Source organism: Macaca nemestrina, chromosome 6 (genome assembly GCF_043159975.1).
Source record: "Macaca nemestrina isolate mMacNem1 chromosome 6, mMacNem.hap1, whole genome shotgun sequence".
Lineage (NCBI taxonomy): Eukaryota > Metazoa > Chordata > Mammalia > Primates > Cercopithecidae > Macaca > Macaca nemestrina.
In genome coordinates, this window is record NC_092130.1 from 46,340,478 (window position 1) to 46,363,217 (window position 22,740).

Sequence of the window (22,740 nt, forward strand, 5' to 3'; positions counted from 1 at the left end):
GAGCTGGTGGTCAGGGCCACCAGGACACCACCACCTGTCCAGCATTGTCAGAGGTTAGCAGAGGACTGGTCCAAAAGAAAGGAATCCTTGACCGGGCGCGGTGGCTCATGCCTGTAATCCCAGCACTTTGGGAGGCTGAGGCAGGCGGATCACCTGAGGTCAGGAGTTTGAGACCAGCATGGCCAAACATGGTGAAAACCTGTCTCTACCAAAAATACAAAAATTAGCCGTTCATGGTGGTGGGTGCCTGCAATCTCAGCATGATGGTGGGCACCTGTAATCCCAGCTACTTGGGAGGCTGAGGCAGGATAATTGCTTGAACCCGAGAGGCAATGGAGGTTGCAGTGAGCTTAGATTGAACCACTGCACTGCAGCCTGGGTGACAGAGCAAGACTCTGTCTCAAAATAATAATAATAATAAGAAGAAGAAGACGAGGAAGAAAAAGCAGGGCATGGTAGCTCACACCTGAAATCCCAGCACTTTGGGAGGCCGAGGCTAGCGAATCACCTGAGGTCAGGAGTTTGAGACCAGCCTGGGCAAAATGGTCAAACCCCATCTCTACTAAAAATACAAAAATTAGTCAGGCGTCCTGGCAGGCACCTGTAATCCCAGCTATTCGGGAGGTTGAGGCTGGAGAGTCACTTGAACCCAGGAGGCAGAGGTTGCCATGAGCCAAGATCTTGCCATTGCACTCCAGCCTGGGCAACTAGAGTAAAACTCGCAAAAAAAAAAAAAAAAAAAAAAAAGAAGAAGAAGAAGAAAGGAATCCTTGTGTTGGCAAGACTTGTCCTGTGAGAGTCCCAGTGTAAAAACCTGCAGAATCTTGAGCTGCAGTTGCAGGAAAAATTAGATGTCTGGCTCCTTCTATGTCTGTGGGCCTCATTTTGAGAAAATACACACTCTCCTATTCTCCCCGCCACACCCAGAGGAGCATTTTCCCCACCTTCACCAGTGGCCCCTCCACTGTGGATGTGGGCTGCGGGGCTGAGCACCTTCCAGCCATTGAAATGACCTCTACAGGGTGAACCGAGGTGGCCGAGGGCTTCCAGGAAGAGGCTTCCCTATGCCTGTGCTCATCTGTGATCAGGAAACATACCCTCACCATTTCATCAACCAAAGGCTTTTTGAAAGAGTTTTGTGTTGTGGCTGTTCTGGATGAAGTTCTTGATGATCTAATTTTAAAAACCTTTTTTTCCCTGGACCCTCTGTGAGTTGCCATAGAGATAAGTTAGAGGCAAACAGAGCTAATGAGCTTGGTTGGGTCTTTTGTGTTCCTGAATGTTTTCCATTCTGAGCCCTTAACATGTAATTAGAGAGGTTATTTAGTGAGGACTTTTTCTTTTATTGTAAATTAATTTCAAAACCAAGTTCTGAGGTTAAATAATGATTGTATTTGTTAATCAATCCAACCTGGGTTTCCTTCCAGAAGAAAACAGGATGCCATTATCAAAATGTTGGAAACAGGATGTTTGAGACTGTGGGGGTTCATTAATTGCAGTGATGTGAAGGGTCCTGACAGCACTAATGCTGGTATCTTTTTATGAGACGGGCTTGTGCTTTGAGAAAGGCAACACTGGAGACGCTGGTGGGGATGTGCGCCGGGACCATGAGTCTCTAGCAATGGGCTGAGTCCCAGGAAATCCACAGCTTCCCCAGAGGGGGCTGCAAGCCCCTTAGCTAGGCCTTAGTTTGCCTGCTGGAGAGCCCATAACTGTCTGTCTAAAGATGGGGCTGGTGCAGTGGCGCATGCTTATAATTCCAGCACTTTAGGAGGCAGATGGATTGAACTCAGGAGTTCAAAACCAGCCTGGGCAACATGGCAAAACCCTCTCTCTAAAATATAAAAAATAGCCAGGTGTGGTAATCCCAGCTACTTGGGAGGCTGAGGTGGGAGGATCGCTTGAGCCCAGGAGGTGAAGGTTGATCACACCACTGCACTCCAGCCTAGGTGACAGAGTGAGACCCTGTCTCAAATTAAAAAAAAAAAAAAAAAGAAGAAGAAGAAGAAGAGAAAAGAAAATATAGATAAGCATAGAAAGGAGGAAGGCAGGGGTGTGGGAGCAGATCATCCTTAGTCCACTAGATAAAGGAGAGATTGGGTGGCCCACAGCCCCCTCCCCAAGACTGGGATTGGATCATGCCGAGAGCCCTGGCAGAGACAGCTCCTGGAAGCTACCCCAAATCCTGCAGCCAGGGCTGCTCAGTCAAGCTGTGGGCCCAGTCCCTGGCTGGGGGCAGAGGCAATCTTTTAGATGCCTTGTCACCTGGCATGGAGGGTGAGGACACTCTGGGACTGGGACTCCTCAGAGGAGCACTGGAGAGAGGAGCGCAACCCCTCCTTTCCCCCTTCAGGACTCACTGCTCTCGGCAGTGTCAGTGGGGCCTGGGGAGGGCTGAGGAGGAAGCCCCTAGGAGGGAACCAAGGCGTGGGAGTCAGGGGCTGCCCCGCACAATCCCGGGCCCTGGGGAAAGGAAACACGCGCCTCCTTGCAGTTTCAGTGAAACTCTTCTGGCGCACTGGGTAGAGTCTGACTCAGTGGCTGGCATCCATGGCTTATCGGTCTCAAGGGAGCTTGGTTCTCAGATTCTGAGGCCAAGAGCGGGAGGGTGAAGCCGGTTTGGCTCTTTCCTAGAATTTTTCTATGGCTCTGGGCTTGTCTCCCAGCCTCTCTAGAAGCTAGATGAGCACCGTTCCTCCATAACTTTCTGCAGTGACAGAAATGTTCTCTGTGTTGTCCGGTACAGTAGCCACTAGCCACATGTGGCCATTGAGCGCTTACAGTGGGGCTGGTGTGACCGAGGAACTGCACTTTACATTTGATTTAGTTGCAATTAATTTAAATGTAAATAGCCATGTGTGGCTGGTGGCTGCTAAACTGGGCAGTGCAGTGCTAGAGTGCTGTGCCTCAGCTCACCTCTCCCAGCTCACTAGGATCTTTGGGCAGTGGGAGGGGATGGCAGCATTAGGTATAGAAGAAGGCCACCAAGGATTCCAATAAATCCCAGTCTTGTGATAGTCTATGAGAAAAAGTTAGATCGCATCTGGCAAACAGTCCACTCTGTCTTCCTCTTGGATTTATTTATTTATTTATTTATTTATTTTTTGAGACAGAGTCTCACTCTGCTGCCCAGACTGGGGTGCAGTGATGCAATCATAGCTCACTGCAGCCTCAATCTCCTGGGCTCAAGCAATCACCCCACCTCAGCCTCCTGAGTAGCAGGGACTATAGGCACGTGCCGCCACACTGGTTAATTTTAAAATTTTTTGTAGAGATGGGGTCTCGCTGTAGTGCACAGGCTGGTCTCGAACTCCTGGCATCAGATGAGCCTCCTGCCTCAGCCTCTCAAACTGCTGGGATTATAGGTGTGTGTTATTGTGCCTGGCCTCCTCTTGGAGTTTTGAGATGCATATTTGCATGTTAAATAAAGGCACTGAGATATTCTGCTCAGAAAACAATCACTTTAATTAATCTCAAATTTTCCAAATGTATTTGACTACACCACCTTTTTTACATGGCACATCTATTGGCGTTTTGTGGAGTTCCCCTTGGGAAATGCTAGAAAAGGAAACTGGACATGTGGAGGAACTGATGCTCCTAAGTGGGGTGACTCCTGGGTTCTGCAGCGTGTACGTGGGAAACTCAGAGCTCTTGGTTAAATTGAAGACATTTCCTTGGGTTTCCCCAGGCCTTTGTAGCCTGGGCAGGAGCCCAGCAGTGGCCCTGGCAGCCCCATCACTGTGTACTCTGCCCTGGACATGGCAGCTGTGGGGCCCAGGGCAGCTCCTCCCTACTCTGCAGGCTGCCCGTTGGCATTAGGGCCTCTCACTGGGGAGCACAAAGGCAGCTGCCCCATTTCTTTTCTCTTTTTTCTTTTTTTTTTTTTTGAGATGGAGTCTCGCTCTTCACCCAGGCTGGAGTGCAGTGGCGCCATCTTAGCTCACTGCAAGCTCCACCCGCTGGGTTCATGCCATTCTCCTGCCTCAGCCTCCCAAGTTGAGCTGGGACTACAGGCGCCCGCCACCACACCTGGCTAATTTTTTTTTTAATTTTTAGTAGAGACGGGGGTTTCAACATGTTAGCCAGGATGGTCTCGATCTCCTGACCTCATTGATCTGCCCACCACAGCCTCCCAAAGTGCTGGGATTACAGGTGTGAGCCACTGCGCCCGGCCATTTCATGTCTTTTCAATCCGTCGCTCCTCTAACTGACCAGGGTTTGATCTGGAAGAAACTCTGTCGTCGTTCCAGTACCTGGGCTGGACCCTGATGGGAAGACAGACAAGGCAGGGCAGATATCCATCAGGCACTCCCTCTGACTGCCCAGGTACGCAGTGTGGAGGCCAGGGCCCAGAGCTGCCTGGAATGTGAACGACCTTCACCTGCAGGAAGGATCCAAGCGCTCCGGCTGGAATAGCTTCGTGCTTGCTTGGATGAGGCAGTGCTCAAGCCTGTTGACTTTGCATTAAGCCAAGAAGCAGGGCACCTGCCTTCCACCCACCCCCTCACTGACCTTATGGAGTCCAGGATCACACAGCTCTTATCTCTTGGGTATTTCAGTGGGGTTGGTGCTACAGATTGCAGGAAAGTAACAATTACTCTCAGATGAGGTAGACGGGATACTCACAGCTGGGAGACATTCAGAGGTATCCACAGTGCTTCCCAGAATAGGGAAAGGCCCACAAGAGAGGGGCTGCCTTTGCCACTTTCTATCCCTGTCTGGGGAGTATCAGCTCAGCAGCCTGTTTCTTCCTGGGTTCAGTCCTCTCTGGGCAGCAGAGAGTGTTACCCTCATCCCCACCACCCCCAGAACTCTGTGGGTGCAGGTGGAGCCATGTATGCTCAGGGCTGACCCAAGAGGCCCATTCTCCTGTACCCAGCCCACTGCTTTGGGCCTGATCGAAGAGCCTGGACGGAAGAACTGGAATGCTTCTCTGCCGACTCACGCTCTTAACACCAGTGCACATCTGAAGTCACATCTGGGAAGCCTGGTCAGACCCTGTGGAAAGACATCACCAGCCAGCTAGGCAATTACAGGTTTGTTGGGCTTGGCTGGAGATGGGATTCTCAGCTTTGCATCATGAGGGGACAGCCTGGCCTGGCCTGGAGTGCATGGCCTGGTCTGTTTTCCTGTGGACACGCTATAAACATATGCATGGCTACCATGTTGCACAACTCTGGGACACCGCTCTAAAGGAACACAACCTGGGCCATTCTGGACACACACACACACACTTAAATGCGTGTGTGTCAATCTTGCCACTGTACACACCTTCCTCACCATACCTCATACTCCCAATACATCAGTATATAACTGCATTCAAAAGCCAGGCAGTGGTATTATCCATTATAGAAAGCCAAGGGCTTCCCCCAGGGCATTTGAAATGAGGTTCTTTTTACATCTAACCTTTCAGGACCCATATCCAGCTCTATCAATTGAAATGCACCTGTGCTTAGATGACTCACAAGTACATGCAGGGTTGCCAAGGGCCAGAAAGCTGCTGTTCCCAACTATAGCAGATAGCTGGTAGATTTATGACTCAGGGTCATGAATCCATAAATCACCTTTATCCCCCTGGAAGGATGATTGTGCATTAGCTTGAAAGAGGCCTTTGCTGCAGGTGTCTTTGGCAAACCTTGGTCAAAGCTGTGAACCACCAGACAAGGAAATTCTAGCAACTCCACTGGTCCCTGAGAAGTGGCAAGGGGTGCAATGGAGAGGGAAGACTTGCGTGCAAATCTATAGTAACCTAAGCCCTAGCAGTGAATTTACTGAACTGTGTGTCAATCCTATAAGTATAGTACTTTTGTTCCTTCTGTATAGGGGATCGCTGGGGTTTTGGGGTAATCTGACACCAGTGATTTCAGAATCAGTGTCAGAGGTCACCCAGGGAAACCAACACATCTTTTTTTTTTTTTTTTTTTTTGAGACGGAGTCTTGCACTGTTGCCTGGGCTGGAGTGCAGTGGCGCGATCTCAGCTCACGGCAAACCTCTGCCTCCCAGGTTCAAGTGATTCTCCTGCCTCAGCCTCCGGAGTAGCTGGGATTACAGGTGTCCACCACCACGCCCGGCTAATTTAATGAATCCAGAAATGTCAAGACATTACCCCAGGATTCAACAGCACATGAAGGACAAAGCCAGGACCCCACCCTTATTCTTTCAAGGCTGGCCTGTGCCCTCGAGCTCTTCCACACACCTCCCTCTCCAAAACAAGGAGAAGCCCAAGACAGTGACTCAGAGCCCCCTTGGCAGTTTTGCTGATAATTTTTTTGTTTTGAAGTGAGATGTTCTGCCTCTATTAAAGTCTTTAGGAAATTATAGTGATTTTGACTTTTTCAGACATGTTTGAATTACTCACAGTCTGGAATTCCCAGGCAGGGGGTGATATTTAGAGAGGCCTTAGAATACAGAAGTTAGGGGCACAGGATTTGGGATTAGAGGGATCTGGGTTCAGATCCCCACTCTACCACTTAGTAACTATGTGAGTTAATCACAATGAGTCTTGGTTCCTCATCTGGTTTTGATAACAAACACCAGGACTTAGTTCAAGGGTTGCTGGGAGACTAAATGAAGCAATGAGCAGAGAATGGTGCAAAGGAGACCTGAGTACATGGCACTGGGGTTATTCCCTGGACACCTGCTGAAGCAGGAAGGCCAGGATCTGACATATCAAGCACACACCCAGCCTGCATGAAGGCTCAAGTGCAGCCTGCGTGGGCTTATTCATCAGGAGCTGGGTTGCATGGTTTCAGATCTGGCTCTGTCACTAATCTGGGGCCAAAGAACGTCCCCTCTCTGAGGCTCTGTTTCCCTCCAGAAAAAATGTGGACAATGACAACTCAGTTCTGTTGCCAGGACCCATGTGGTCAGTGCTTAGAACGGTGCCTGGTACACAGTCGGTGTTTATAGATGATCCTTTTATCACTGTCTCTGTTTTTTCTGCTTGTACCTGTGTTTCCAGCAGGGCAGCAAGAGCTCGTGTGTCTGCAGACCTAGTGGGAGAGTTTCCATGCTTCTGTTTCTGCCAAATATGGTGTGCATTTGTGCTTTTCTTGTTCAGTGTGGCCCGGTCTTTGCCCATGCTGTTCCCTTTGCCAGGACCTCCCTTTACTTCTCTGTCCCCATTGATCGACATCCTTCCAATGTCCAGTTCACAAGGCTGTGTGAAGAACTTTCCCCATCTGCCCAGTCAGATCTGATCTGACCACGCATAAAGATTCTGTGGTGTCAGGGGAGAGGCAAGGTGGGGGAAAACTTGGAAAGTTCTAAGTGGTTACCCTACGTTGGAATAGTGGTAACCTTCAGTGAGGAAGGGGGAAGGATGTGGGTGGGACAGGGAGCATTTCCAGGGGACAAGACATGCTCTATTTCTTAATCTTTATGAAAACTTCAACAAATACTTGTTGTCTGTGCTGTCCAGGGACTGTGCTAGAGTTAGACCCTCCGTTCCTTTTCACAGCCCATTTCTGTGCTTGAGCACTGATTTTATTCTGCCCTACCCTATAGCATTAATTTTTCTCCTTAGAGTGCAGATAGTAAAGGGCCTTATAAACTTGCATAGTGTTCCGTGGCCAGTTTGTGCCCTGGCAGCCTCTCTGTTTTGGACTTTTCTTCCTGACCATAGATTGGGGTGGGACCAGCTGTGTGAAGTCTCTGAGCCACTGCAGTTGGATCTGAGCATGCTCAGAAGGACCACAGGTTACCACCACCCAGCTGGGGATTCAGAATCCTTGAGAGGTAGACCCCAAAGGAAGATGAAGGCTTTAAACTGTTATTGTAAGTGTGTCTTCTCCTCTGTGGGTTGCATGGAGATCAAAGCCTGAAGGAAGTAGAAGGTTGCTCTCTGACAAAAACACCGTATTTTTAGAAGCATTCGGTGGTTTAGGATGTTTGCCCCAATGCTGCCTTTCAGTGGCAGGGGGTAGGGCTGGGGGTGGAGGCCAAGGGCTGCGACCTTGAGCGAAGGTTGGTGGGAGCAGGTTTCCTGGCACGGGGCCCAAGGGTGGAGGCTGAGGGTGGGAGGACAGCCAATCATCACTTATCTTTCCTGAAGACCAGAGAACCAGGCCAAAGCATTTCAGGTTGTGGGGAAGGGGGCTTATGGAGTCTCTGTGCCATCTCCTTCTTTCAGAGATGGAAAAACTGAGGCCCAGAGAGGAGCAGAGGCTTGGCTTAGCTCCACCCCCACCATAGACGCACCCTCCCCATCTGGGGATTTGGGGCTTGCACATATGAAACTGTTAGAGAACAATGCGTGCATTCTGTAATCAAGGCTAATTGGTGTGGTTCAGAAGAGGAGAAATGCCAGGCGTTTGGGGGCAGGACATCAGTGGGTCTCTGAACCAACCACCCAGGAATAGTCCACGAAGAATTAGAGCAGCTCCTGGGGCCTGGGAAGGGCAAACCTTGGGTAGGTGAGAGGACATTCAGGCAGCATGGGTAGTACTTGGAGGTGGGACCTAGCTTGGCCTGAATGTGGGGACTGATGGAAGGAAAAAATGGGGCAGAAATTTGGGTCCTCCCCAGACTGGATGAGCACTTTGGCGCCCGCCTCACTAATTCCTACTGAGCCACATTTTCTTTCCTTTTTTTTTTTTTTTTTTTTTTGAGACAGAGTCTCACTCTGTCACCCAGGCTGGAGTGCAGTGGCACGATCTCAGCTCACTGCAAACTCTGCCTGCCACGTTCAAGCCATTCTGCCTCAGCCTCCCGAGTAGCTTGGATTACAGGCATGCGCCACCAAGCCTGGCTAATTTTTTTGTATTTTTAGTAGAGACGGGGTTTCACCACGTTGGTCAGGCTGGTGTCGATCTCCTGACCTCAAGTGATCTGCCCGCCTTGGCCTCCCAAAGTGCTGGGGTTACAGGCATGAGCCACTGCACCTGATCATGAGCCACGTTTTCAAAGGTACCTCGGAGAAGTGAACTGGCTACTCTGCATGCAGAAGGGAGCAGGGAAAGGCATGTTGGGGGGTTGCCTGGCTCCCCCCACCTCTCCCTAGTGCCTCTACCTTATAATCATGGCAGCCCTGCCTTAATGTTTCTTCCAGTATCCTAAACAGCTAGGCTGGGATGGCGAGCTATAATTTCTATCATTTTTCGTATGGGTTATAGGCTCTTTCAAATGGGAACCACATTGGATAAAGGGCAAACCATAAGGGCAGGATGTTGAGAAATATGGTCCTAAGAAGCCACCTGCTTCTCATTTGGGATGTGCCCAGTTTATTGCTTGGTCCCAGTGCCCAGCTGGTTTCAGAGCTGGCAGAGCAGTCATATATTACTGTCCTCATCAGTCATCTGCATTGAGGCTGGGGTGAGCAGCTCAGAGCCTGGGGTGTGCCCCCATGCAAAGCTTTGCAGAGACAGTTGGGAGCACTCTGCTCTTTGTCCTCGCCTGTCCCTGCAGGTGGCCATCTGGAGAAAAGCGAGTCCAGGCAAAGCCCCAGAGCCTGTGGCAGGCTGGGCACCCCTGGCTGGTGCAGGCAAGCAAGAACTCTGGGCTCCCGCAGTCTTGGCTTCTTGCAAACTGAGAATTAGGGCACCAAAGTAGGCAAAGGGGCCAGCTGCCATGACGATGAAGGAACCATGGCTGCATGCAACAGTGTGGATGAACTTTGAGCACGACGTGTGGAGCAAAAGCTGAAAGGATGTGTGTGATTGAGCCTAGTTGTATGAAGTTCACAACTGGACAAGCTATTCCATGGTGTTTGGGGAGAGGCAAGCTTGGGGAAAACTTTGAACGTTGCAAGCGATCACCCTAAGTTGGAATAGTGGTAATAGTGGTAACCTTCAGTCAGGAGCGAGGGGAAAGATGTAGGTGGGACATTTCCAGGGGATAGGCCATGCTCTATTTCTTGATCCTGGAGGTGGCCACATGAGTGTTCACTTTGTCATAATTCATTAAGTTATACATTTATGCTTTATGTACTTTTCCTGAGTGTTTTACTTTTCACAATAAAAAGGGTTAAGAAAACAAAAACGGAGGCATTGAATGATTGAGCCTGGCACCTTCCCCAGTTTGCCTCCTTCTCTCTTTTTTGCCTGCTGGTACCCCTGGAATGCTCTCCCTTGACTCCTCCATGCCTGTGGTCAGCCCCCCTCCAGCTGTCTCTCCCAGCCTGGCTCAGGCCTAGGCCTGCCCTGACTGATGGAGCCACAGGCTAGTGGGGCTTCCTGACCCCCAGAGAGCTTGGAAGCTCAGCAGGCCTTGGGGGTCCCCTTTTTAGTAGCACTTGGCCCACCCTGTGCCTAGCCCAGCACTGGGACCTGTGATGGGTTTCGTTGGGGGCTCTGGGGATGGGTTCCCTTGCTCAGAGATTTTCTGCTTTTTCCCTCAACAAGTCGTTGTCAGAGCTCCTTGTTTTTTTGTTTTGTTTTGTTTTGTTTTTGAGACACAGTCTCTCTCACTCTGTCTCCCAGACTGGAGTGCAGTGGCGCAATCTCGGCTCACTGCAACCTCCGCCTCCCGAGTTCAAGTCATTCTCCTGCCTCAGCCTCCTGAGTAGCTGGGACTACAGGCGCCCACCACCACGCCCGGCTAATTTTTGTATTTTTAGTAGAGATGGGGTTTCACTATGTTGGCCAGGCTGGTCTTAAACTCCTGACCTCAGGTGATCCGCCCGCCTCAGCCTCCCGAAGTGCTGGGATTACAAGTGTGAGCCACCATGCCCGGCCACTCTTTTTGTTTTTGAGAAGAACTATGGATATTTGAAGGCGAGTACTGTACTGCCTTTCAGTGGGTGCAAGGAATCCCTGGGTGTTGATGTTGAAGAAACCATTTGAGAAAGTGAGGCTTGTGGGGTTGGGGTTCCTCGGTGGAGGGGGCTGGGCTGTGGGCTGGCTTCCTCCCCACTCCCTATTTTTCTGGGGTAGATGAATCTCCCCAGCGCCCAGGCCTCCTGGCTCTTCCCCGGACCTTTCAGGTGAGAAACTTTCCATTGTTGCCTTATCTCAGCAATCCGCCTCTCTTCCTTGCAGCGACCGCAGGTGCACACAGATCTGAGGCCCTGATCTGTTCCACTCTCTGTATGCCAAACAGAGGAGGGACGCGAACCCCAGCATGAAACGGCGCCCACAACCACAAGGCCCGGTGTGCGCCCTCTGAAACCGTAGGTAAAGACAATTACCGGCAATTTCCACAGCATGGTTTGTTTTTTGTTCAAAGGCCATGGAGGCATTCTCAGCAGCAGGCCCAAAATGTAGTATTCCCACCGCACGCCGCCCTCATGAATTTGTGATAAAAGCTGTGGTCGCTTTGTCCCGGCTCTTCCTTTTAACAGTCAAACCTTCAGGTTTGATGTTGAAACTGCTTTTTTCTTCAAGTGTACTTTGATGGTGAAGATAACGCTCCATGATAAGGAACCTGCCTTCAAAACCACTCACTGTGCCTCGTGCGCACCATTAAGATGCACGTCACAAGGGAAAATCAGGCACCTGAATTTTTGAGTAGTGGGATGGGAATGTGCTGAATCTGTGAAATTCTCCTCTGTGCTGCCCGTATTGGAGATTTTGCCATCCCCCAACCCCCAAGAAAAGGAGAAGAAGGAGGAGAAGGGGAAGGGGAAGAAAGAAAGAAGAAAGAAGAAGGAAGAAAAAGAAAGAGAAGAAATAAAGCACCAGGCACTGACCAGAAGGAGGTCCTGGGACGGGAGGAAAATGGTGTGAAACGTCCTAGAAACAGCTGTTTTTCCTTTGGCAAAAGCTGTCAAGAATCTACACGTCCGTGCCCATCTGTTTTCCTTAATTAAAAAGACTCTGCAAAATTGATGCTAAGTGGCCCAGAGCCTCTAAGAGCTTGTGAATATTCGAGTACTCTTGGGGAGGCCGCCCAGGTTCCAGGTTCCTCAGCTGTTGCATCTCCTGTAGTCGTGTTTAAGCTCTTCCCTTTGCTCATCAATATTTGCAATCTCCCAAGGGCTGACTACCCTTGGAGCCATTACATCACAATAGGAATAGACCCTGTGTTGCTTTGTGTAAGCAATGATAGTTTTTTCATTCTAAAGTACTTTCATGTCTATTATCTCCCTTCCCATGGAGAAAGTTTTTATTTATTATTATTATTATTTGAGATGGAGTCTTGCTCTGTTGCCCAGGCTGGAGTGCAGTGGAGCAATCTTGGCTCACTGCAACCTCTGCCTCCCAGGTTCAAGTGATTCTCCTGCCTCAGCCTCCCAAGTGGCTGCGATTACAGGCACACGCCATCACACCCGGCTACATTTTTTTGTATTTTTAGTAGAGACAGGGTTTCACCATATTGTCCAGGCTGGTCTTGAACTCCTGACCTCAAGTGATCCGCCCGCCTTGGACTCTAAAAGTGGTGGGATTACAGGTGTGAGCCACTGCACCCAGCCTTATTTTTTATTCTATTTTTCAGAGATAGGATCTTATTCTGTTACCCAGGCCGATCATAGCTCATAGTAACCTCAAATTCCTGAGCTCAAGCAATCCTCCCACCTCAGCCTCTCAAGTAGTTAGGACTAGAGGTATGCGCCACCATACTCAGCTAATTAAATGTTTGGGTTTTTTTAGAAATGGGGTCTTGCTATGTTGCACAGGCTGGTCTCAAACTCCTAACCTCAAGTGATCCTCCTACCTTTGCCTTCCAGAGGGCTGGGATTACAGGCGTGAGCCACTGCGCCTGGCCCTGTGGAGAAGGTTGACCAATATGGCAGCCTATGCAAACCCCTGAGGTGTTCTATGCCCATTTTACAGATAAGGCAAGAACAGTTTGAGCAGCAGCTGCAGAAAGAACTCTGAAGCCAAAGGAGGCTTCTGGGGGAGGTCCCATAATTGTGTCTGAAGAGACCAGGCATGTTCAAAGACGTCCAAGCTTTGTACTGAAATCAGTGGCTTCCAGGTTTCTTAAGAGAGACCATCTTGGCTCTTGATTTTATTTTTCACTTTGTCTTGTGCCCAAGGACCCCAGAGATCCCAGGCCTGTGAGGTAGAGAGGTGAGAGCTGGCTTACATTAGTCAAACCGTGGGTTGAATCCTGGCCTACTAGCTGTGTGACACTAGGTGAGCTACTTCAGATCTCTGGGCCTCAATTTCTTCATCAGGAAAATGCCAGTGTCACAGTAAAATCTCTTTAGGGTCCCTGCCAGGCGTGACAGTTGATAGTTCTGTTATTCCCTGGATTGCCCTGGATTTGCATCATCCTAACACCTGGCAGGTTTTGAAGCCCATTCACGTGCTTTTAGCAGCTCATTCAGTCCCCACCACAGCTCTGTGGGTTGGGGAGGCAGGCAGGCCTGCCATGTTTTCCCATTCCCATTTGAGAGATGGGGAAACTGAGGCACAGAGAGTTGAAGTGGCTAGCCATGGGAACCACAGCAGGCTGGGGGTAGCCAGGACCTGAGCAGGCATGTGGGGACCTCTGGACCACTGTCTTGTGGGCAACCTCATCAACAGGGATCCCCACCATGCCACCCTGGAGGGCCAAGCATTGTCATGGCCATGACAGCTGCTGAGACCAAAGTTTGGGCCAGTTTCAGGGTCTGGCTTGCAGTGTCTGGCCCTCTGGGCCTCCTTACCCCACGCAGCTCCAGTTGCTCGGCTCTCGGCCCAACATAGAACACTGGGCAGGATTCAGGAGCTGCTCCCGGAGGCCCCTGCAAAGGCCTTTCAGAGGAGGAGGCCCTGGAATCACTACTCCAGCAGACTCTTCCTACCTCGGCAACTCCCCTCTGTGTCCACACTCCCTGCCTTGGATCACACAGGTTTCCTTTCTTGGGATCCTCTCATTCCTCCTCCCTGCCAACCTGATTCCTAGCTATCCTTTAAAGTCCAAGGACCCTGTGTTTGAGCCAAGTGCTCTACGTACATTTTGTTATTTAATCATCTCTAAGTCTGTTTTCTCATCTCTAAAGTAAGAATAAAAATACCCGTGATAGCATAATTTGCCCCCTATTTTACGAGGCTCATGCCACGTGCCTGAGGTCACACAATTCATAAGGGATGGAGCCAGGATTGAGCCTCAGGGCTTAAAAAACCTGGGACCTCTGCACCACTCCACTTTGAATTCTTTATCCAGGTCACAAAGCACTGGAGGACTGCTCGGGCCCATGGCCACTGGAGCATTCCCAGCCTCTGCTAAGTGTCTGTCCTCTGGGTCTCTCTTGTCTCCCTCTGTGAACTCTGAGTCCTACAGGCCAGAGACTGCATCCTGTCTGCTCCACACCCTAGCCTGTCATATAGTTGCTCTTGGTAAGTCCTTGCTAGTTGAAGGCTCATAGTGGACACATCTGCCGTGCAGAGGGATACCAAGGCCAGCTGAGACCTGGAAGCCTGGAGCCTGGACATTCCAGAACTCTTTGACATAGCACTTAGAACACAGAAGTAGTTTTCCCCACTGACCACAAACTTGGTCATGATTCTTCTAACCATGCAGGATAATACGACATTTAAAAGCACAGGCTTGGCTGGGCACAGTGGCTCATGCCTGTAACCCCAGCACTTTGGGAGGCCGAGGAAGGCGGATCACTTGAGGTCAGGAGTCTGAGACCAGCCTGGCCAACATGGTGAAACCCCCATCTCTGCTAAAAATACAAAAATTAGCCGGGCATGGTGGCAGGTGCCTGTAATCTCAGCTACTTGGGAGGCTGAGGCATGAGAATTGCTTGAACCCAGGAGGTGGAGGTTGCAGTGAGATGAGATCGTGCCACTGCACTCCAGCTTGGGCAACAGAGTGAGACTCCATCTCAAAAAAAACAAAAAAACACAGGCTCAGGGTTTGACACTGTTTTCCATCACTGTGTGACCCAAGGCAAGTGACTTTATATATTTCATAAATCTGAATCTTATGGATTTCATAAATCTAAATCTGCATCCATTGTAAGGTATATCATATTTTATGTTGTACCACAAAAGGTAAAGCACTCCTTGCCAGTTTAGCTATAAAAGCCATCAATTGTAAGATGCGTCTCAGTTTCAGAGAAGCTAAGATTTATACAGACATTCACCAAAAAAATTTTTTATATATATAGATATAATATTAATTTGCATTTCCCTGATTATATATATATGAATGGCTGATAAGCACATGAAAAGATACTCAACATCATTAGTCAAGTCATCAGGGAAATGCAGATTAAAACCACAATGAGGTACCACTACTGCATCCATTAGAATAGCTGAAAAACAAAATGAAATGAAACAAAACAAAACCCAAACTGACCACACCAGGTTGGCAAGGAGGTGAAGCAGTTATATTGCTGATATGAATATAAAACCAATTTGGATAACAGTTTGGCAGCTCCTTCAAAAGATAAACATGTATCTATTATATGATCCAGACATTCTACTCCTAGATATTTACCCAACGGAAATTAAAACATGTCCACCCAAAGATTTCTACACAAATGTTTATAGCAACTTTATAATAGCCCAAAGCTAGAAACAGCCATAAGGTCTACCAATAAGTGAATGGATAAAGATATGGTGGTATATCCATGCAATGGAGTAGTATTCAGCGATCAAAAGGAATTCACTATTGGTATGGGCAACAACATGGATAAATCTCACAATAATTATGTTGAGTGAAAAAAATCCAGACAAAAGAGAGTTCATACTATATAATTTGATTTATATAAGACTCTACAAAATGTAAAGGAATCTCTATTGACAGAAAGCAGATCAGTGGTTGCTGAGGATTGGGGTAGAAGGAAGGAGGAATGGATTACAAAGAAGCACAAGAAAACTGTTGGGAGTGCTGGAGATGTCTGTCGTATCGATTGTAGTAATAGCTGCACGGGTGTAAACATGTTCAAACTTACCGAATGGAGGCTCAGACCAGCCTGCAGAGCTGCAGCCACCCTTCATGCCCTCCCTAACCTCCCTGCTAACAATCATGATCCAGTTCCTACTTGGATTCACTTTGGCCAACGTGGTTGGAATGTATCTGGCTCAGAACTATGATGTACCAAACCTGGCTAAAAAAAAAAAGGACTTGAAGCCAGGAAGAAAGAAACCCCCTAATCGATGAGGCTGACTCTAGCACTGCCTTCTGGATACACTGATTCCACCACTCTTGAGGGCCTCCTTTACCATCTCAACCAAAGTCTTTTGTTTTTATCTCCAGCCTCAGTGATTTTCTTCCTTGCTAGACCCTGTGTTTTTTGCCTTAGAGGAAGCAAAATGAGGCCCCATGTTGAGAACTATCATTATGTTTCTGATATCTCACCTCTTGCTATCTCCTTCTTCCAGCTGAGTGGGAGGTTCTAAGACTGGAATTACGGTGCTAGATTAGTAAACATGACCTTTAATGAGTAGTCTCTTATTTATTTGGGATTTCTACTACCTTTTGTCAAAAGAAAAATTGAGGGGTTTTGTATAGCAGGTCAAATACAAATAATACTTATTTCACAGATTTTAGCAATTAAAATAGGTGCTTGTTAAACATTTGGTACTAAATTGTGTTGTTTTGGCTGGACAGGGTGGTTCACACTTGTAATCCCATTACTTTGGGAAGCTGAGGTGGGTAGATTGCCTGAGATCAGGAGTTTGAGACCAGCCTGGGCAACATGGTGAAACTCTGTCTCTACCAAAAATACAAAAAGTTATCTAGGGCCAGGTGTGGTGGCTCACGCCTGTAATCCCAGCACTTTGGGAGGCTGAGGCAGGGGGATCACCTGGTCGAGAGTTCGAGACCAGCCTGGCTGACATGGTGAAACCCCGTCTCTACTAAAAACACAAAAAAGTAGCCGGGTGTGGTGGTGCATGCCTGTAATCCCGGCTACTCGGGAGGCTGAGGCAGGGGAATCATTTGAACCTGGGAGGCAGAGGTTGCAGTGAGCTGAGATCGCACCATTGCACTCCAGCCCGGCAACAAGAGCAAAACTCTGTCTCAAAAAAAAAAAAAAAAAAAAAAAAAAAAGTTAGCTAGGCATAGTGGTGCACACTGTAATCCAAGCTGCTTGGGAGGCTTAGGTGGGAAGATCGCTTGAGCCTGGGAAGCGGAGGTTGCAGTGAGCCAAGATCACGCCATTGCACTGGGCAACAGTGAGACTCTGTCTCAAAATAAATAAATAAATAAATAAAATTAAAAATTTATGTAGTTTTAAAATAATTAAAATTAATATCTAGAGAAAAAACCTCTTATCAGTATACACTTTAAATATGTATAGCTCAGTAGACTTCAATTATACCTCAACAAAGTTGAAAAATATGAACAAATGTTTGTTTTAGAATAGAACCATATCCAGGAATATTGTTGTGGGACTTAAATGAGATCCAGCACTAGCCCAGTCTGGTGGGTGGTAAGAGCACCACAAATGTCAACTCATGTTGTTAGTGCCCCAACACTCAGCCTGCCCGTGGTACCGCACCGCCGCGGCTCAGCCTGCCCGTGGTACCGCACCGCCGCGGCTCAGCCTGCCCGTGGTACCGCACCGCCGCGGCTCAGCCTGCCCGTGGTACTGTACCTCTGTGGAGTCTTGCAGTTTTTGTTCCACTACAAGGTCCCATTACAGACAGGGGTCTGGGGCTGGGAGAGACCAAGGGCTCTGCCCCAGGTCCCACAGGGAGTTTATGCCAGCTTTTCTGGCCCAGATGAGTCCTGGGCCCCGTGGCACCTCTCACTGGCTTGACCCCAGGCTGGGCAAAAGGAGACAATCCCAGTGTCCAGGGGCCTAGAAATAGTCTGTTTTGTGGGAGTAAAGGCCACTGGAGACTGTGAAAGTGGCCTTCGGCCGTGTGAGAAATCCTCGGTGTCTGATGATGGGTTCTTATCAAGGACAATTGACCACAATGAGTGGCCTGAGACAGGCCGATGCTCGGCCGGCTTTGATGTTACACATCTTGTGGCCTCTCTACATGGATGCAGCGTTCCTCTATGCAGCACTCACTGGCCAGGCCTCACATCCCCTGTAAGCAAATGCTTGAAAGCCACTCTTGACAGCAACTGTGAGAAGCCCCCACCGCAGGCCGCCTTTGGGGCAGGCCAAGATTCAGCATTACTCAGAGCTTCCAGTACCTGCATAAGTTCAAACAGGAAGCCCGGTTTTTCCTCTTATGTCAACAACAGCCTGTATTCTGTTCTGGCCGCTGAGCTCCCTCATAGAGTGGGTTTCTTGGGGTGAAAGTTAGGGTATCAGTGGCCCTTGAGGCCCCACCAGCAGATGCCTCTGCCAAAAGTAACTCACCTGGGAAGGCCTGGGGGCTTTGTGCTACCAAGTCTTGGAAATGATCTAGCAATCTAAGGCTTTGCAAACAAAGGGGGGATCTGGCTGGGCGCATAGTAGGGCTCCAACTGATTTAGATTGAAATGCAACATGTCCCAAAACAAATACCACTTCTGCCAGATTCCTGGCTCAGCACATACCACTTCCACCTCCTCCCTTGAGCCGGACACCCTGAAGGCACCTCCCGGGCTATTTTGCTCCCTCATTCTCCACCCCGAGTGGAGACTAAGTCCATCTGTCCTTCTCCCTCAATGTTTCCCAAATCCTTCCCTCCTCCCCCTGCTCTCTGTGATGGTTTCAGTCCAGACCCCTGGTCCCCCTCAGATGGTGATGCCACTCTCTCCTCACTGTGTCGCCTGGTCCCATTTCATGTATGGGCCACACAGTGGCCAGAGCATCTCTCCTGGATGCTTGAAGGGGCCAGGCATGGTGGCTCATACCTGTAATCGCAGCACTTTGGTAGGCTGAGGCGGGAGGATCCCTTGAGCACAGGAGTTGGAGATCAGCCTGGGCACACATAGTGAGACCTTGTCTCTACAAAAAGATTAACAAAATTACCGGGGCATGGTGGCATGTATCTGTAATCCTGGCTACTCTGGAGGCTGAGGCAGGAGAATCAATTGAGCCTGGGAGGCAGAGGCTGCAGTGAGCCGAGATGGCATGACTGCACTCCAGCCTGGGTCACAGACTGAAACCCTGTCTCAAAAAAAGAAGAAGAGAAAAAAAAGGTTAAAAAAAAAAAAATAGACCGGGTGCAGTGGCTCATGCCTGTAATCCCAGCACTTTGGGAGGCCGAGGTGGGCGATTCACCTGAGGTCAGGAGTTTAAGAGCAGCCTGGCCAACATGGTGAAACCCTATCTCTACTAAAAATACAAAAACTAACTGAGTGTGGTGGTGGGCACCTGTAATCCCAGCTACTCGGAAGGCTGAGGCAGGAGAATTGCTTGAACCCGGGAGGCAGTGAGCCGAGATTGTGCCATCGCACTCCAGCCTGGGTGACAAAAGCAAAACTCCGTCTCAGAAAAAAAAAAAAAAAAAAAAAAATAGATGCTTGAGGGATGACATCACAAATGGACCTTCTTACTATCTTACACACCTGCTATGTGGCAAATGTAAAGGCCCTGCTGGCCCCAGGGTGGCCTTCCATGTGTCAGAACTCATCCTTGCTCCCCAGTGTGCTCTCTTTGCTCATTCTGTGAACACCCAGGTGCCTTGCGGTAGGGGGTCCCTAAACAAGCCCCAAGTCTTCCTGTCCTCCTGGGCTTTGTGCAGTGCTCTGAATAGGCACCTGCTCCCAGCTGCTGCCTGCCCCTGGACCTCACAGTGTACCAACTCTCACCTTTCAACTGAATCCCTCGCCTCTCCCCTGTCCTGCCCCACCCAGTTCACTTTTCCTGACCACAGCTGGAGTGGGTCTCCCTCCTCTGTCTGTGTGTGCAGCTCAGTTTTGCATGCATCTCCCACGGGCATCTCTAGCCTCTCTGAGGGCAGGGGTCCAATTTGGCTCTGTGTCTGCAGGCCAGCCCAGCCCGGCCCTGCTCAGTCAAGGAGGGTCTGGCATACAGCAGATGTTGGGCGGTGTGTGTTGGATGGCCACCTCTCTGTGCCTTTCATAACCTCAAGGGATCAGACTGGGCCTGGAAGCAGCTCGGAGCATGTGACAGACTCCACCTCTCCCCTGCGTCCTAGGCTCCCTGATGTGTCTTGCTGTAATAAGGAAAAAGTCCCGTGGCATTGATAATTAGTGGGCAGGGCCAAGGGAAGGGTCTTTTCTCGGGGAATTTCTCTGAATATGGAATACCTTTCATATGCTTCTCTAGCTTTAGTAGGAGAGCTGACCTGTGGCCAAGGCTGGAACACTCAAGTAACCACATTCCATTTTTGTGGAGCTGTGAAGAACATATTACTCCTAGAGCAACGCCCTCCCCACCCCAGGCTGGGTAGGTGCTTGCAGGGCAAAAGGGAGGCCCAGCTCTTCTCTGTGCCTCAGTTTTCTCATTCTGTACAATGGAAAGTACCTGTCTCATAGGGTTATCATGATGATTAAATGAGCGAGTATGCACAAAGCTCTGAAACAGAGCTGGACACACGATAGTTCTGATGATGATGGTTTATGGGGCATCCCAGCATGATGGGAACTGTGCAAGTCACAGTTTGGGAAGGTCAGGTCCCAGGCATATGAGACCAATTCATAGATCCCTTTCTCCTGAGGAGTAGGCTCCATGAGGGCAGAGGCTGCATCTGGCATATGGTAGGTCCTTAGAGTTTGTTGAATGATTTTCAGACCAGGCTGAGCTGAAGTTTTTTTTTCCTGTGCCAGGGAAGAAAGGCTTTAGTAGGCAATTGGGAGAGTAAAGAGGTTTAAAGGTGAATGTTTAATTCCCCTCCCCCCGCTTTTTTTTTTTTTTTTTTTTTTTTGAGACAGAGTCTTGCTCTGTTACCCAAACTGGAGTGCAGCGGTGCAATCTCGGCTCACTGCAATCTTGGCTCACTGCAGCCTCCACCTCCTGGGTTCAAGCAATTCCTGTGCCTCAGCCTCTCGAGTAACTGGGATTATAGGTGCACGCCATCACGCCTGGCTAATTTTTGTATTTTTAATAGAGACGGGGTTTCGTCCTGTTGGCCAGACTGGTCTTGAACTCCTGGCCTCAAGTGATCTGGCAGCCTCGGCCTCCCAAAGTGCTGAGATTACAGGTGTGAGCTACCGTGCTTGGCCTTCTTAAAAGAACAAATACTTAAAGTGCTTATTTACCAGAGTAGTGCTAATTAGTAATAATTATTATCTGGTCATTAAATTAGACCTGCCTCCAGATCTCCTGTTAGGTACCCGCAGAGGCCCATGTCAGGTAAAGAGCAGGCAAACTGTACATGTTTAAAATAACCTGATCCGCTCCCAGAGAGCCAGGTGGCTGTCTCTCCTGCCTCTTCAGCCTCCTGTACCTAAGGCCTCTGGAGTCTTTGGATGGGATGATATTCTATCTGATCCAGCCTCCTGCCTTACAACCAGATGCACACAGCCACTGGGAGGAGGGCCGTGTCTTGAGCCCTTTGAAGGCTGTGTGGTATAAGAACTCTCAGCCAAGGATGAGCCTCCCTGGGTATGGAGTCCCTCACACACACCATAGATCTTCCTGGGACCTGAATCCACTGGGTACTGGGCTATGCTGGGTGCTGGGGTGAGAGCAGTGAGCTAAGCAGACTCAGCCTTGCCAGTACGGGACTCAGGGTCTGGGAGGGGAGATGGGGAGACAGACATGCACAAACTTTAGACACACCAAAACACATATGGCAACAAAGGAAATGTCTGAGGTAACAGTGAAGGCTGACCTTGCAGAAAGTGACCTGTGAGTCTGGGGGACTCGGGAAGGCTTCCACAAAATGTGAGGATTCAGCAGAGATCTGAAGGGTGCATAGGAGTTATCAAGGTAAGAGAGGGCTGGTTGCGGTGGCTCATGCCTGTAATCCCGGCACTTTGGGAGGCTGAGGCGGGTGGATCACCTGAGGTCAGGAGTTCGAGACCAGCCTGACCAACATGGTGAAATCTTGTCTCTACTAAAAATACAAAATTAGCCAGACAAGGTGGCATGTGCCTATAATCCCAGCTACTTGGGAGGCTGAGGCAGGAGAATTACTTGAACCTAGGAGGCAAAGGTTGCAGTGAGCAAGATCATGCCATTGCACTCCATCCTGGGTGACAGAGGGAGACTCCATCTCAAAAGCAAAAAACAAAACAAAACAAAAAACCCAATAAAACCATGAGAGGGGTTGAGAGGGTTGCAAGCTCAGTAGTGCATGAGTAGTGTTGTGAAGAGTATTGTGAATAGTATGGAAACAGTAGCATGTATAGTGTGTGAATAGTAGTGAGTAGTGTATGAATAGTAGTGTGAATAGCAGCGTGAATAACAGTATGAAAGCATTGTGAATGTAGTGTAAATAACAATGCAAAGGCCGGGCGCAGTGTCTCATGCCTGTAATCCCAGCACTTTGGGAGGCCAAGGCAGGTGGATCACAAGGTCGGGAGATTGAGACCATCCTAGCTAACACAGTGAAAACCCGTCTCTACTACAAATACAAAAAATTAGCCAGGTGTGGTGGCAGGCATCTGTAGTCCCAGCTACTTGGGAGGCTGAGACAAGAGAATGGCGTGAACCCAGGAGGCGGAGCTTGCAGTGAGCCAAGATCGTACCACTGCACTCCAGCCTGGGCAACAGTGCAAGACTCCACCTCAAAAAAAAAAACAAAAAACAAAAAACAGTGAAGTCCGGGCGCGGTGGCTCAAGCCTGTAATCCCAGCACTTTGGGAGGCCGAGATGGGCGGATCACGAGGTCAGGAGATCGAGACCATCCTGGCTAACACGGTGAAACCCCGTCTCTACTAAAAAATACAAAAAATAGCCGGGCGAGGTGGCGGGCGCCTGTAGTCCCAGCTACTCGGGAGGCTGAGGCCGGAGAATGGTGTGAACCCGGGAGGCGGAGCTTGCAGTGAGCTGAGATCCGGCCACTGCACTCCAGCTTGGGCAACAGAGTGAGACTCCATCTCAAAAACAAACAAACAAACAA

General features: G+C 49.4%; 1 long non-coding RNA gene across 2 annotated transcripts in view; it reads left to right on the forward strand.

The window, feature by feature from the left end:
• Positions 1–22,740, forward strand: part of LOC105467146 (uncharacterized) — a 35,163-nt gene that overhangs the window by 8,369 nt on the left and 4,054 nt on the right. For both annotated transcript variants that reach the window (XR_011624677.1, XR_003014782.2), the window contains one exon: positions 10,978–11,112. This is a non-coding gene — a long non-coding RNA (uncharacterized lncRNA). The remainder of the gene's footprint in view (positions 1–10,977; positions 11,113–22,740) is intronic.